We start from the raw sequence: 12,615 nt of genomic DNA on the forward strand, positions 1-12,615 counted from the left end.
AAGGATAGAATAAAATAGTATGTCATTAGCTACTCAGTATTAACAATATTTATAGAAATATTCTCATTTTGTTCATTACTGATATGTATTCTCTACTTAGTGAAGACCCAAATGTAGTGTCCGTCTATGGAGCAAAAGGTACTTTACACTTAGTACTTTATTATCAGCATAGAAATTCACATCTCCTTTGCCTGATATGAAAACATTCGAGGAAGGAATCTCAAAGTTACCCAAAGAAATGACTTTCCTTTTTTTAAAATGTCAGTCATCCAGTCGTGTGTATGGGCACAGAATAGGACATTTAGACCCCCCCTCCTCCCCCCCACACAAAACAAATAAAAGTTAAAATGAGATTTCATGGACTTTTAATTCCCACAGTATTTAGCGAGCACCGAATTTAATCAGCATTATAAAACAGTCTATGGAAATGTCTAGGACACTGAGAAAGAAAGGGTAAGATTTTATTTAAGGTAGAGGGAATCAATGTAGTTGAATACAGTTTGAAAAAAACTGGACTTCATTCAAATCAATTTTCTCCAGGCTAAAATGAAAACACCCTTTTCTCTTATGGACTATTATGCAAAATTCTTTGACTTTTATATCTGTCGTGAGACTATTTTTGACATAAGTAGATACAAAAACAACATCATTTGAATCTATTTAGTGTAACAAAAAAAGCCATAGAAACTCTAAAAGAAAAAAGCTATTGAGATACAAATTAGTATGTAAGAAAACATCAAAAAAAGACAATTAACATTCTGTTGAATACCTTATCTTTAAGTCTCTGTATAATAATTAATAAATTAAACTGCTTTTTAGAAAGAATTATAAATGAAGTCTATTAACTTTTTATTTCAAAGCCATGTATGAATATTTGAGTCAGCCTTTCTTACTAGCAAACCCAGGTTAATTCTGAAACTAGGAAGTATAAATATTTTATATATTTATTCCAGTAACAAAATCTGTTCACATTATAATACCTGTAGATTCTAGAAGGCTATTAGATAAATAAATCTTGCATCTTCCTCGGGAATAAAGGTTTACTTAGACTTTCTACTTAGTAAATAACATTGTTTTCCTTTACATGCTTACTTTAAATTAGACTGAAGATTATAGATATGTGAGAAATGTAATTAAACATAGAGAGTTTGACATGAATAAAATTTTATTTGTGCATTTGAAAGTCCCTATCTCCTTATCTTACCCACAGTTTACAGTATTAGTTTCGAAGATAGGGCATATATAAGTGACTATTACTCAGATGTTGAAGAATATAGATAATAATCAGTTACACTGTAATTTTGCTCTTGTTGGTAGTGGGGAAAAGGACTTGGATAAAATACAGATTTTGCTCTCAGGGATTAATTCCATTGTCCGTTGTTTTCCATGACTGCTGTTCATTTTCTAGGAGATTCTTTCTTTCTTACTATTCTTCATGGGAACACCTGAAGTGGGTTTGGAAAGTATTCCTTCTTGGGTACTGTACAAACTTCACAGCGGGAATCCTGATTCCTTAAATTTGGGCACCCAATGTTTGTTTCAAATTATCAAACGACTTTGAAATCCAAGCTTGTGGTTTCTTTGGAATACACTTTATTCAAAAATTCCTTAGGCTTCTGGTCTGTTTCTCTTGAGTAACCATGCCAGAAGTTCTTCCTTAGAACTAGTTCTCACGAATAAGCTCCTTCTTTGCTTCCTCTCTTCCATGACTCTCTCAGCTTAATGCTATCTACTCTATAGCTATCTGGAAAAGTAGGCTCCTTGGAAAGGGGGATTCCCATAGTACCTTTAAGTTCTGCTTGCAAACTGGCCAGTTTTTTTCTGAGCTCATCTCTTTTGTGGTAACATCATATACATGCAGCTAACAAAACCCACTCATGATATCAACATTCTGCATCACAACTTGCCCAGTACCAGAAATTCTTTTGGTACATTTTCTGACTTCCAGGTTACCACAGATGACAGTTTTACCAAATATTTTGCTATGATAAAAGGTGTGTTATGTTCTCAGTCCCCTATAACAGTTTCTTCAACACTTCCTACCCAATTGTGAAGTTTGCTATTGGCACATATTTTGGGGTTTTGGCACCATTCTACTTCTGATACCATTTTTTATTGGTCAGCTAACACAGAAATAATGTTTCACAGCAAAACCCTCCAAAATTTGATGGCTTATAATAACAAGCTTTGAATTTTTGCTCATGGTTCTGCAGACCAGCTACATGCTAGGTTCCAGCTTGAGGCTGCAGGTTGGGTTCAGGCATCCTTCATGTGTTTCTACATATTTTTTGGAAAGGCAGCTACTCAGGCTAAGCCTCTTGAGCCAAACCATTCAAGCTTGTTTAAGACCTCTGTTTAAGTCATGTCCCTTAATATTCTGTTTATCAAATGAAGTCCCATGGGCAAAGCCCAACATTAATGAAATGCAAAATTATACTCCACTCATTTTAGTGCACTGCAAAGTCATCTGGCTGAATGAGGCAGGAGAAGACTGAAGAAAAAGAATTCAATCTACATCTGTTTATCTATCATCTATTACCACCTATCATGTTTTTATCTTTTTTCCTATGTAACAAGCAGAAGTAGAACTATAACTTAACCTAAAGTGAGATAATGTAATCTATAACTTAAACACCAATCTATCAGTCTTTTTTAAGACCGATAAACTTCTATCCTCCTCTTTACATGACAATATAAAGGGAAAGATGTATATCTATATATACATACATATATTTATATATATAAATGAACACATATATTTTATATATAATATATAATATCTACTTTAATCTATAATTTAATATATATTTTATATATAACAAATATATACCTGTTCTTTATATAAATAAAATACATCTGACTGGCCATTCTGACTGGTGTGAGGTGATACCTTATTGTGGATTTAATTTTCATTTCTCTATTAGCAGTCTTGAGCATCTTTTCATGTGCCTGTTGGTCATCTGTATGTCTTCTTTGGAGAAATGTCTATTTAGGTCTCCTGCCCATTTTTTGATTGGGTTGTTTGTTTTTTTGATATTAAGCTGTATGAACTGTCTGTATATTTTAGAAACTAATCCCTTGTCAGTAGCATTGTTTGCAAATATTTTCTTCTAGTCCGTAGGTTGTCTTTTCATTTTGTTTATGGTTCCCTTTGCTCTGCAAAAGGTTTTAAGTTTAATTAGGTCCCGTTTGTTTATTTTTGGTTTTATTTCCATTACTCTAGGAGATGAATCCAAAAAAATATTGCTGTAATTTATGTCAAAGAGTGTTCTGCCTATGTTTTCCTCTAAAAGTTTTATAGTATCTGGCCTTACACTTAGGTCTTTAATTCCTTTTGAGTTTATTTTTGTACATGGTGTCAGAGAATGTTCTTATTTCATTCTTTTACATGTAGCTGTCCAGTTTTCCTGGCACCACTTATTGAAGTGACTGTCTTTTCTCCATTGTAGATTCTTGTCTCCTTTGTTGTAGATTAGTTGACCATAAGTGTGGGTTTACTTCTGGGCTCTCTATTCTGTTCCATTGATCTATGTGTCTGTTTTTGTGCCAGTACCATACTGTTTTGATTACTGTAGTTGTAATATAGTCTGAAGTCAGGGAATTTGATTTCTCCAGCTCCATTATTCTTCATCAAGATTGTTTTGGCTATTCTGGGTCTTTTGTGTTTCCATACAAATTTTACATTGTTTTGCTCTAGTTCTGTGAAAAATGCTATTGGCATTTTGATAGAGATTGCACTGAATCTGTAGATTGCCTTGGGTAGTATGGTCATCGTAACAGGATTGATTTTTCTGATCCAAGAACACAGTATACCTTTCCATCTGTTTGTGTTGTCTTCAATTTCTTGCAACAGTATCTTATAGTTTTTGGGGTATAGGTCTTTTGCCTCCTTACGTAGGTTTTTTCCCAGGTATTTTATTCTTTTTGATGTGATGGTAATTGGTATTGTTTTCTTAATTTCTCTGATATTTCGTTGTTAGTGTATAGAAATGCAATAGACTTCTGTGTATTAATTTTGTATCCAGCTACTTTACTGAATTCATTGATGAGCTCTAGTCTACAAATAATAAATGCTGGAGAGTGTGTGAAGAAAAAGGAACCCTCCTACACTGTTGGTGGGAATGTAAATCAGTACAGCCACTATGGAGAACAGTATGGAGGTTACTTAAAAACTAAAAATAGAGTCATCATATGCCACTTCTGGGCATATATCCAGAGAAAGCTCCAATTCAGAAAGATACATGCACCCCAATATTCATAGTAGCACTATTTACAATAGCAAAGACATGGAAGCAACTTAAACGCCCATCAACAGATGAATGTATAAATGCCGATCAACAGATGAATGTATAAAGAAGATGTGGTATATGTATTTACCATGGAATATTACTCAGCCATAAAAAAAGAATGAAATAATGCCATTTGCAGCAACATGGATGGACCTAGAAATTATCATACTAAGTGAAGTAAGTCAGGCAAAGAAAGACAAATATCATATGATATCACTTATATGTGGAATCTAAAAATTATACAAATGAACTTATTTACAAAATAGAAATAGACTCACAGACACAGAAAACAAACTTACGGTTACCAAAGGGACAGTGTGGGAGGGGGAGAGAAGAGATAAATTAGGAGTTTGGAATTAACATATACATACTACTATATGTAAAATAGGTAAACAACAAAGACCTACTGTATAGCACAGGGAACTATACTCAATAACTTTAAAAATACAGATTTTACATATTATATATAAGCATATATAAATATATAATCTTTATGCAATCTCCTTACTGGTAATTTACAGAAAAAGTGAAGCTTTTAATTGAAATCTTTGGACAATTGCCTGAATAGTCATTTATTCACCTATCTCTTCACAAAACATTTAATGATCTTGCTATATGCTGGGCACTGTGATAGTAACTAGATGTTCATAATCATCTTCCATTTTTCTTTTGGTCTTATTTATTTTTAGGGATTCTTTATATAGAGTAGAAATTACCTCTTTGTTTATGATGTGTTGCAAGTAACTTTTTCACTTAGTTTATCATATATGTTTGCTTAGGTGTGTGTTTGATTTACATATAGTTGAATTTATTGTTTGATATATATTTAATTGGATTCATCAATCATGATTTATCAATTATGGATTCTGAAATTTAGTCATAGGAGAGAACCTGAATAAATATACATCTAAAAAACTTAATGGGAAATCTTGGATATATTATTTAACGAGTCTGTAAGGAAGATGACCATTCATGCCATAAAAGCAAAATAAAACAAAACAAACAAAAGCAGGAACTAATATACCCTTTAGAATTTGTGACTTATAGAAGCAAAGAAGAAAAAAATAAGGTAAACATGAAACTATAATATAATTAGTTGCTTTTATACCTGAAGCATCACTATTCTATAGAAATGTAAGACCAGAAGTATGTTTCTCATTTAATTTTTAATCACAGAAAATTTAAAAAGTGAGCAGATTATTCTTTAAGTGTCAATTGTGAAAAAGACTAGGTTTTTATAAACACAGTGGGATACATAGTCATCTACTTTCACAGAACACATAGAAAACCTTTTCTTGAATTAAAAAAACCCTTTTCTTTCTTGATTTGCCATAGTAAAGCAATTTTGAAGCCTGAATCTATTACAGTAATCACAGCTTTGCCTGATACGGCATCAAGCTTTATCAGGCACCATTCCTCACAATATAAAGCAGTTGACAAGCTGAAGATAACCAGAAGATTAGTAGGAGTCAAAAATGTGGTTTCTAGCCAAAAAATAAGAGTAGAGTCCATGTGAATGGCAACCTAAGACACCAGGGGTGGGTAGTCAAAATGAACAGTCACCACTGCAGTGTTCTATAGTGACAGATAATGTTTGCTTTTCATTAGTGTTTGTGTGTGTGTGTGTGTGTGTGTGTGTGTGTGTGTATGTGTGCACGTGCATGCACGAACTTATGCGTGGAGAGTGGAGATCCTAATGTATTTAAATAAGAAATACATCATTTTTATCTAAAGTTTTTTGCTGGAAATACAACACTTGTACAAGCACATTTTTGTTCTTGACAGTAGCTTGCTTTGCTACATTCAATGCACATTCCTTCTATTCACTGGGACGCCATAAATAGATCAGTTTATATAAAGAATAACACAAAGTTATTTTACTTCAAACATTTTTGAAAAATATTTACTTTAATTGTCTCCCTGGGCTTGCTGTTGTGATGAAGGTGTTTGAAGATCCAGTGTTAATGTAGAAAAGAATCTGTGCCAGTTATGCCATTAAGATATTCAAGACACTGCATTGTAAAATAATTGGATAGTAGAGAGCCTGGGGAATTTGGAAGAATCGTTTGGGTAACCAAACATTTATGATTTTACAGTGGAGAAGCTAAAGATTGTTTAATGTCAAGAAGTGCAAGACAGGACATCTGAGCAAGATCAGGCATATTATTATTGAATTCCACTCCTGAATCATATTATTAAACTCTTCAGATCACTTTAATCTTATAAATCATTAAATCACTTCCAGTCCATCCCTGTCTGCCCTTTCCAAACATTTCTAAACACACTTATTGTTTCCTTTCTATCATTTGCATGCCCGTTGAGAAACACAATGTCAGTTTTTCTTGTATCCTGTATGTTCATCTTGTTGCTATTTAGGCGACAAGATAATAAAAAAAAAGTAAAAGGAAAAATCTCTTTGTAACAAATCCTTTGATATTCTGGTAATTTCTCAAGGATTAAAAAAGAAAATCACACTTTCAGGCTACCACACATTTAAGAGCTAAAGTACAGTGTTATGGTAGGTTTCAAATTCAGAAACAGTAGAACTTTAATTTTTTTTAACTTCTTAACATGACTGAACATCTCATTGATTCAGATATAACCCTCATAAAAGTGGGCTGCTCTTTCCCCAATTAAAATGGAATAAACACATTTTATACACAAAGCAGTATGTATATTACTGGGCTCCAAGATTTAGATATGAGTCCTGCTTCACAGTCCCTGAATTTATCATCAAACCATATTGTTAGACTATTATTGAAAAATTGTGAACGTTTCACATAATTTTTGAATTATTTGAATTGTCTTATACCAAATGAGTAGGGGTTACAGTTAAGAAAATTTATTATTTGTATTTGCTTTACTAGTATTGATAATCATTTTTAAATGAAAAAATTATAGTAAAATAATTGGGGGATCAGAATTTTATCTGACCAGTTTAAAAAAGCCAAAAATTTATTCATGTTACTCTCCCTTTTCCTGACAATTTTGTGATAATCTATTAGGAAGATAATGTAAGTCAAGTATGGTTTACATATTTATACATCTTAGAGATATTTTTAAGGTCATATTTGCTAAAAATTCATAATAAATAGTTCAAATAAACACACTTTCCATAGAAACTAAGGAGGCTATGTATGTTCAGTTTCCAGAAAAGCAAAGAGATAATTGGGGTAGAGAGTAGCATCCCTTTAAATATGATATGACTGTACAGTGAGCTTGATCACATAGATTTAACTGTAATTATTTGAAATAATATCTCTAAATCTGGTGTTAACACTCTCGGGAGTCTCTTTCTTTATCTAATAATACCTGTAATTACTAAATAATATACTATTCCTTGGGTAGTGTTCAAATAAAATATAAGAAATTACTATAACTATATTCAGTTCAATGGTCACTTTGTGAAAGACATGGCAGCTCCAACAGATATTTTTTGGCTATTCTGTCTAATGTATGCAAAGATTAATTGGTGAAATATAAAGCCTTCATTTATCTGAAGCAGATTATCATTTTGATTCTTTTTTTAAAAAAAGAAACCCACTGCGTGCTAAATTTAAACACTACAATTTTGTTACATGAGAATATCATTTTTGCTGAAAAGGACAACTACACATATTTTTTGGTATACCAATTGCACCTGTGGGCAATGCTTTTGAAACAGAAAGTCAATAATTTGTCTTTTTTCCACTTTGGCCACAAAATGGCATTTTCCCAACACCAACCACTTATTCAGGTCCAAATGTTACTTTAGGGAAAAAGGTGATACCAAATCTCATGGCTTAAATGGAAATGGTTATTGGGGACAAACAAAAAAAAATCCATTAATTACTGCATATTAATATTTCAAATTCTTATTCTAACATAGTTATTGGTTTAGGAGAGACTTCTGGTCACTTAGTCCCCAAAGCTACTGGCCCTCTAAATGGACTCTTACCTTTTTGATTCTTAGGCTGGTTACTTAAATCAATATTACTGTGCCCAAAGCTCTTGTTCCAGCAATATATGAGCAATGTATGGAGAAACCAGATGACTAAATATTTGTGCTCACTGTTATGGGCCAATAGAACAAGTAAGATACAGCGTCTGTACTGACAGAATTCATATTCTAATAGACAAGAATAATATGTTTCTAAGTAACTATATCAAAATGCCATCAAGTCATAAGTGTAATTCATTCTGATGAGAATTGGAGAAAACTTCACGGAGAGAGTGACATTTGAACTAACCTTGGAGAATCAATAGAGTTTGACAGATGATGGTAGGTGGCGAATGGTGGAAAACATTCTAAGAAAAGGAAAGAAGGCAAGAAAAGTCCACGAGGTTTATCAGTGTGAACCTGCCATGTGTATGAATTTGAAATTATAGCAGAGCTTTGCTGTAATATTTTTCTTGTGGTATATGTCACAATTTATCTTTATGGAGCAAAAAGTAAAATTTTACTAGTTTACCTTTTCAGTAAAGTAATGATCTAGTGGGAAAATTAAGATAGTTTTAGTTTAAAATAAATGTCATGCATTATGTTTTATTATTTGAGTAGCAATGTTTTACTCTTTGTTTTAAAAAATGATATTGGAAAAGTTTGAATGCTCAACATTTAGCGAATATTATATTAACAAGCAAGAGTTAGCATTTTTTGTAGTATATTTGATCTTTATTATGAGCCTTTCAGAATTTCATTTAACATTAACATTTCTAGTTTCTAAAAACCAACTTTTTTTCTTTTACATTATCAGGAGAAGCAAACTGACAAATATGGAGTAACAGAGAAAAAATAATATAATTAGCTTCTAAAACACATATAGTTTGAATACTATATGCTGAAAAAAAGTGATGATGATCAAAGTCTGATTGTGAAAAGACAATGATAGCTAGTAGATTATATATGAAGAGAAAAATCAGTTCCACATATTTGATGCCATGTTTATTCAGTCTATGAATTTATGGGAGGGTAAGGCCATGTGTAAACTACTGAGCTCTATTCTTACTGGTGTTGACGAATTGTGAAGGACATGTACAGGAGCCATGGAAATGATTAAGAGGCCGATGATTCAATTCATGATAAAATATCACAATGTAATTTGGAGAGATTAAGTAAACAATGTAAGTTTCTATGCAAATATCAATGACATAATACTGGTAAAGAAGTGAAATTTACTTGGCTAGCCTAAGAGCAAGTTGTTAGAAATAATAAACTATGGTCAGATGATGCATTTTTGTCTTAATTTTTATGTAAACTGTTAGATTGAAATTAATATTGTGCATTTGCTATGTCTATTGATGTGTGATAGAGTTTGAAGTGATAAATATGAGCTCATTCTAAACCCCTAGTTCCTTGTTGAAGGTATTTTGAAAATGATCACGCTAACACTTGATGTTTCTGGAGCTACAGAAAGATGCCCTAATCAATTAGAAAGAAGCAATGTGGGTGATTTAAAATTAAGTACATGTGCTTGGGTTATTTTTCTTAACCCTTCAAATATATAAGTATTTTTCTTAATATATCTTTTCTTGTGGACACATTATTAGAATACTAATCCTGACTGATACTATTTAATTTCTGTTGATTAATTTTATCTTCAAGTGGGAGTTTTCTTTCTTTTTTTTTTTTTTGCGGTACCCTGGCCTCTCACTGTTGTGGCCTCTCCCGTTGTGGAGCACAGGCTCCGGACGTGCAGGCTCAGCAGCCATGGCTCACGGGCCCAGCTGCTCTGCGGCATGTGGGATCTTCCCGGACTGGGGCACGAACCCGTGTCCCCTGCATCGGCAGCCGGACTCTCAACCACTGCGCCACTAGGGAAGCCCTTTTTTTTTTTTTTGCAAGTGGGCGTTTTCTTAAGGGGAGGATAATGTGTAAACAATATTCAGAATCATTGTCACTTTGTGATTGTGACTTGCTTTTGTGAAATAATTAATATTTTGGATTCACTTGCTTTTCTCTATGTTAGAATAAATGTAATTACCATAGAACATTCACTGATAATTGTCCCAAAAGCATTATAATATTACAGTCATTAAAAACAGTTCTTTAGGAAAACAAAGTGATATTTGAACATTCTTCTGTCCTTTGCCTTTTTAAGTTGTGTTCTGAAATAAAAGAGGGTAGAAAATGCAATTACTACCTAACTACTTTCAATCCTTTATTGATCAGGAACTTCTCTGAGAGTTCATTAACTTGGACTGGAGTTGTTTCATCATGTGTCTGATACAGTCGGGTGTCTGATATGTATAGGAGATATAGAATGAGAATAGATTAAGTTAGGTAGCAGAAGGAAGAGGTGAATTAAAAAATGAGAAATGAATAAAAACATAATTATGGGAAAACTACAGTGAATAAAAAGAAGGGAAGACATATGATAAGTCAGTTATCTTTTCCTCCATTCATTATTCATACAGCGGCTTGAATTTCTAAATTACAATTTTAGTATTATAACATTTTTATACCTTTAAAGCAACTTCTAATCCACCTTCCCAATTTTAGGCACTACAAGAAGACAATGTGAATTTTATCAAATCTCTCAAACATCCTGGTTTTAAAATGGGAAGGGTAAATAATCTTAAATCAGGGAAACTTGATCCTCTTGAAGATCATTTATATGAAGTAGATTATTGCTCATGATGTATGAAACTATTTAGCTTGAAGTCTTTGAGTAGAATAGGGAGGAGATGCTGATGCTGAGGGCCAGGGCTTGCAAGATATCCCTGAATGATGGGATGCAGGTGCATTGCAATTACAAGCCTGCACTGAGTCTGTAAGCTTATATAACAGTATTGCCTCTTCTAACTCTCAGATTTTGTGACAATTTAGTAATTTCCAATTAAAGTCTTTGTACTGGAATGGACAGAAAACTAAAAAATGAATAGAAAACATTCACTTGGACTCAAAGTGTACATAAATTAAATAGAGAATTTTATAACAAACATACCTATGATCAGTACACTGTTACTCTTCCTAATTCAATCTTGGATCACAGGAAAGTGATATTGGAAGTCACTAGGTCTGATTTGGGTCAGTTTTAAAGAGAAACTTGATTTGTTTTGCATTTTATATAATGCAAATCTTTTTCCACTTCAAGAAAGATCTCAGAGGTTTTCATCATGAAGTCTATAACCCCAAATGCTCAATAAATATTTAAGGATAACTAGCTAATGCCATATAATAAATTTTTTCTATTCATAAAACCAACAGTCTTGGCTTGCAAACTGAACTATCAAATGTATTTCAGGTATTTATAAATTATCAAAGTTGTTTATGAGTATCTTCAAAATAAGCATGATTTGAAGAAAAGAAAGAGCCTGGACTTTAAAGACTAAGAAAATAAAATCTTATAATGTATACCAGGGATATCTTTAATCTGTGTTAGAATACACTGTGCTCTAAGATTGGTTCCATTTGAAAAATAAATTTACTGTATAAAAATTTACCAAAACATTCAATTGTCTTTGCACTTAAAATTTCATGTATAATCAAGCTAACATGACTTTAATTCTGTTAGCACATAACGTCCTATATTGACTCTACTTGTATACAGACTGGCAGTTTTGCCTTTACCTATCCTTTTCTCAAGTTTTTAAGGTAAATTTTATAACTAGATCAAGAAAATATACAGGCTAAAATTCTCAACTCAAATTCCAAAAACTTCAATTCATGGTGAAATTAAAATAGGTTATATGAAAAGAAAAATTTGAAATATATGTGCCCAAATGAGAGATTTTGATGCTCTCCAACTTTAGAGCTCATACGGCTGATGTTACTTTGGATTAGCTCATTTGATATGAGTAGCTATGATCTTTTGGAATGATGTAAATTACTTACAGTTATGTTATAAAGTAACTTTTTTTTTAAACAGAGAATCAAAACCAGGGAAGACATAATCTTAAGTGCTATTGCACGATGTCCGCCAAGTTAGAAAAGCACATGTAGTGCCACCAAGAGGTATTAGTGAGGCAGATAATTTCTGGTGATGACAGGCTGGGGGATTCCTACTTTGAACAGCTCATAAAATTAGGTGGCAGCTAGATGGAGACTGCTGCTGGTGACTTCTGAAAACTTTTTCCACTCATCTGTGTGGTACTTGGGCTGGGATGACTGAAATTCCTGGGGTCTATGTTGGTCACCTCTCTCTCCAGGAAGTAACTTTTTATTTTGTATTGTCTTTGTGGCTTTTAGTCAAACAGGCAATGCCTGTTTGAATATCATTCTATTAAAAACTCTGAGCTTCCTATTAATAATATTATAATTTACTACAAAAACAAAAGCCACAGCCTCAAATGTCCTTCAGAAAGGTTATTCCCTATCTTGGGCCCTATGTCAGGCTGTTGAGGA

The sequence above is a fragment of the Orcinus orca genome, chromosome 9 (genome assembly GCF_937001465.1).
Source record: "Orcinus orca chromosome 9, mOrcOrc1.1, whole genome shotgun sequence".
In the NCBI taxonomy this organism is placed as follows: Eukaryota; Metazoa; Chordata; class Mammalia; order Artiodactyla; family Delphinidae; genus Orcinus; species Orcinus orca.